The sequence below is a fragment of the Halyomorpha halys genome, unplaced genomic scaffold (genome assembly GCF_000696795.3).
Source record: "Halyomorpha halys isolate HHAL.00 unplaced genomic scaffold, Hhal_1.1 Scaffold339.1, whole genome shotgun sequence".
Taxonomy (NCBI): Eukaryota; Metazoa; Arthropoda; class Insecta; order Hemiptera; family Pentatomidae; genus Halyomorpha; species Halyomorpha halys.
Genome location: NW_027114392.1, coordinates 741,379 through 746,780, shown reverse-complemented (window position 1 = coordinate 746,780; position 5,402 = coordinate 741,379). Strand labels below are relative to the sequence as shown.

General features: G+C 32.9%; 1 protein-coding gene across 1 annotated transcript in view; it reads right to left on the bottom strand.

Annotated features, from left to right (window-relative positions):
• side-II (sidestep II) overlaps nt 1-5,402 on the bottom strand; it is a gene marked incomplete in the record, with an annotated part of 94,139 nt that overhangs the window by 88,193 nt on the left and 544 nt on the right.

The following is a 5,402-nucleotide window of genomic DNA, read 5'->3' as shown; positions in this document are numbered from 1 at the left end:
TCTATTGGGGCTAAGTGCTGGAAGGCAGCGCGGACATCTTCAATGGGTATGGTAATGTCTATATTTTTAACGACATACCGCGTTTGAGTTTTTCCCTGTCGTGGGGCATAGGTGTGATGACCTATTTGTTGTGATTTTAGCCCAGTTACAATGGCTTCCCGATCTGTTGCTAGTTCTAGGAAAATCTGAACACCCCCTCCGGCTTTACGCAACAGGTATTTATTGATTTTTAAATGAGCCAAGTATTGCCTCACCGCTGGGATTTGCTGGTTCGCCACGACAACCGGAGGTAGTTGGGGAGATTTTTGTGGAGAGGTCTCGGTTCTCTCCTCAGTTGGTAGATCTTGTAGTGCGTCATACGGATTGGGATGTGTAAAGTCAATTTTTCGTTCTTGACACATCTGTTTTTCAGTCTTTTTGCCATCTGGCTTATTTTTTGTCTTTCTTGGTGGATTTTGGCCTGTCTTCGATCGCGTCTGGCGGGGGGATATTTTTGATTTAGCCGTTTTAGTGAAACCAGACTCGTCGTCGGAGTCTGGTGGAAGATTTGCGGCCTGAGCTGGCTCTAAGGAATGAGCCATCGCGCACTAGTAATTAACAATAGTTTTTATTAGTTCTATTAACAATTAAGGCACAGCGAGCTCGGAGAGCACGGCCTAGCTACAATTGTACAAAGTTCGCACAGATTGCTCTGAGGCGGTAGGGACACGCGGCACTGATTCACAATTAAATGCACTTTAAATAATAAATGTACCTTAAGTATGGATATTCCACAGTCGCTAATTTCTTCAGGAGCACAGAATAAGTCTGGAGAACAAAGGCCTTTGTTCTCGAAAAGTCCGTTAGGATGACGTCACGATGACGTCACAAGCTCGGAGCACAGAGCGACCGTAACACTTTGGACACTGGCACTGAACTTATTATTTATTACTGATCTATCAGGGGTTCTTTAAGACCCTTATTTATAGGCCTAGTGCTTACGGCTGTGACCGAGAGCGGTCTTATCTTATTTGCTTGAGGTAGTTTCGTGCATTATTTTGGCATTGTATATATAGATACTTTTATCGACATTGGTAATTAGTATGTACAAAAATTAATAATATTTAAATTAACAATATGTTTTTATAAAATACAATAATATATAAATTGCCCTAAGAGCATCGGGGAGGCTCGAGGTGCTGCGCTCTGGTGGATTTTAGTTGATCTCTTTGTTCCTCTCACTACAATCATGATGAAGCCTTGCGGATATATGTTTTCTTCATGAAAAGGCTATCAAAAACCCAAGATCTGACAAAACTATGATGTTTTATGTGGTATAACATGTACAGAAGTTGAATGAACAATACAGACCAGAGAAAGTGAGAGGCGGCAGGATGGTGGAAGTAGCAATGAAGAGTGGGAGCATTTTATGTAGAGGGAACAACAATTGTAAATAATAATAATTTTTACTATCTAAAACTATTATTGTTTCCATAATTTCCCTTAAAATTTTCCCACTCCTCATAGTTACTCCTACAAAAATCTTTCCACTCTCATTCTCAATTCTTGTCTGTGGCACAGGTAAGCATGTTTATTTCATATTTTGTTATTTATATTTTATTATCCTATATTATTCCTTTATTTAACTATCCGCTTGATTTTTCTTACACCATACTAACACCTCATTTTCTTCCTCTCTCTTTCTTTCATTTAATATTACAGTATTTGTTATTGCTTCTACATATTATTATTTTAGTATTCAACACCCCAGTAGTACATTTGCAATTTTCGCTCGTGTACTGTGCTTGTTTTTGTTTTATTTATTTAGATATTTAATAATATTTTTATTTACTACATTTTCCTTTTTTAAATCAACTTTGCTGTATATCATTTTTTATTTTACAACTTCATATGTATATTCTTATAGTCTGCATATCTTCATGTCATCATATCTTATATATTTTTCTCATGTATCCCCGATGAAGCTTTGCAAAGTGGGGCTAAACGGCGTTTGCTAATAAATAGTTTTTCTAATATTTTTGTACAGACCATCTTCCTACAAATATAATAAATAATTAGTTAAAAATAAATACCAATGTGTAACAATTTGCGTTTTTTAAATAATTTATTGACTATTTATTCGGGTCCTTCTAAGTTACAGTAATAAAGGTTTTACTATTATTACAATTAATAGTTAATATATTAACTATTATTAATATATTACAGTACTACAATTACAAGGACTCCAAACTAAGCCAAACATCAACGTTCATTAAATATTACAGAACTAATCTGTTTATTGTTTTTTTCAAAGGAAATTGAATCAGGAATAAATTTAATAAAATGTACAAGGCCAGCATGTGTACGACATGTGCGAACCTGTGGCACAACTCAGCAATATAAATACAATACTGATGATAAAGGTTGAACATCTAATGTCCCTTCGTTCAGAAACAAGAAGGAAGATGGAACTGTACAAATGACAACAAATAGTTTGGATGATATGGAAATAAATGGAGATTGGTGATGGCTGCCCGGCCTCAGTCATCACTCCTCATTAGTGCGATGGCGTGAGCGAGGCGGGTCCGATCCTCACTCACACAAGGCTAGGCTATTCTCACTTCCCGTTTACAGTCACAACTAATCCTCAAGATTCAGGGTTCCGGAGGGGGGGGAGGGAGGAGGGGACGGAATAATTCAACACAAACTCTTCGTCTTTTATTTTTAATTTACCTGTGTCTTATACAAGATACAACAGTGGACTTGAACATTTGAAGTAATTACTAAAAAAAAATATATATACTATTTTATTTATTTATTTTTTTTTGGGGGGGGGACTAAAAAGTACCTATATTTAATTTTTTGGATGTGTTTTCATTGTATTTTTAATTTTCTTTAATTTCTATTATCTTATCTTGGTATTTATAATATTTGTTTTTTTTAAAATATATTTACATAATTTATAGGGGTTAGATTTTAGGGATTATATATATGTGTATATATATTTCTTACAATTAATACTTTAAAGCTTTTCTTCTACCCGGTATTTATTACTTTTTTTTATTGAGTGTTGTTTAATTAATTTTAGATAAGTTTAATTTGGATTACTAAAATGTTAAAAACTGTTTTCCTCAGGTGTTACGTTCGTTAGAAAATCTATTTCTTTAAAAAAAAAATAGCATAAATTTGCATAAAACAGTTTGTATATTAATCCGTTTGTCTAGAAGGTATTCCAATCAACTATAAAAGGTTCATTTGCATGAATTTCAAACAGCCTATTTTAACTTAGAAGTTTAGCTTTGGTCGACCACTAAAACTACTCAATTCCTTTCCCATCTAGTCTATGAACTCCAAAATACTTCGAAATATCCTCGATATAATCAAATAATAAAATCACTCATTATGAATTTAATCTTTTAGATGTTGCTGATTAGTAAATCCATATATCAATCCTTCCATAATAAACTTCATACGCTTTCATACTCACGAAACTTGGTATTGATATTGGTATCTGGTGTAGGGAACTAGAACTAGTTGCCGACCCGTACTAACCAAGGTGGGATTGTCAAGATTCATTTTTTTCAAATAAATATTAACTGCGCCAGGTGGGAATTGAACTCACAACGTTTCGGACCTGGCGCTGGGAATTACGCACCAACCCGCACGACCGTCACATCCTTTACCCACTAATCTTACTTCTTCTTCAAATCTCGATAACCCTCCAAGGCTTCTGAAAAGAGGATGACCACAATTTGTAATTCGGATCCGTTTCGATCAATGCGGATTGGAATATTACATGACTGTATTTTGGAATGTATCAGAAAATAGCAAGCTTAAAACCATGAAGCCAAATTGTTGGACTTCGGATAATATCATGGCGATGAGAGGAGGTGGTTATAACGTGCTTCTGGACAATGCTGGTTGACCCAAGACCATCTCATAACAAGGAAAGATCTACCTCCGTATCAAAACTGTAAACTGATTATAACTATGATTCACATCTTTGAGGAGGTGTGATCACGAAAAATTGTAGTGTTCCTCGAAAACGCTCCAGGGCCTTGTGCAACAGTAAGGAAAATATTAACTAACTTATTAATTTCATTTAAGCTATCAAATCATTTACTCAGCTATGGCTCTGATCTGTAGATTATAAAACATCATTAATAAATTACCAAAATTATTAGTATCATAAATTATTCTATTTAAAAAAAACATTAATATCTAATTTAATAACGAAAAATCAAACGAATATTTTTTTGAGTTACAAGGGCAATAAAAACGATCCATAGTTTTTTTCTCTCAAATTCAATCTTATGTAATAATGTTCTAAGAGTGCTGCCAATTCGTCGTATTTTTAGGCTGTAGTTCAATTTTACTTATATTTTTTAGATTTTATACATACATAAATTTCAATAAACATTTATGTAAAAAATGTATTATACTGATTTATTATTCCTTAGTATATGAAGCTTTTTTCTTATGCTCTTATAGTTTCTCATATTTTAAATGTAAAATTATGATATAGTTTAGTACTAAAATTATACATATATAACCAAGCGGAATTTGTTGTTTTAGAACTATAAATAATTGATATTTTAAAACTTTTGAGTCTCGACACATTAAATACCATGACGAAATTTCACGATTTAGCCTTTGGAAGGTAGCACCGAATCGTTTAAATATTTGAAGTATTTCAGTAAATGTTTTCCGAACGTTATTTTTTGTTATTTTATGAATTGATTGCCAAATAATTAAATTTATTCCTACAAGTGGAATGTAAGGTTTAATGAAAAACAAAACAGGACCTTTCCTGTTGAACGAACTACTCCAAAGTGCTAATTTGATTATACTTTGCTCTAGTTCATTTGTACAATACTATGACGTATATTTGGTGAAATATCTCACAGCAGTTTTATTATTTATAATACTATATTCACCTTAAAATTAATAAAGAGTGTAAAATTGATTCATTGACGTATTTTATGTGTCTAAATAGCATAACACTGGAGCACAAAATTCTTTTTTGTGCTCCAGGGGTATTGAGTGAAGTTTAAATAGTATGATACTAATAATTTAAATATTTGTTCAAATCGACTTATCCTTTGGCCTCCTTTTATGTTTATATATATATCTAGGTTCTCATTATATACTGATCTATTCCAAAAGAAAAAAAAAATGATTATGGGTTTTCGGTTATCTCTAGTCTCTTGTCATGTTTATTCTAGTTTGATAATCCTTGACTCACTTTGTTTTTTTAGTACATTTGTCCTGAGTTGGTCATCTGTCAAGAATGTTCGTTTGGATTCTTCTGCCTTTTACAAAACATTTTTAAAATCATGAAAAATCAAGAAATCAACAATTTAATTCAACGATCTCGATCCGTATTGCTTCCTGGATATATAATAATATAATAATAATGTATA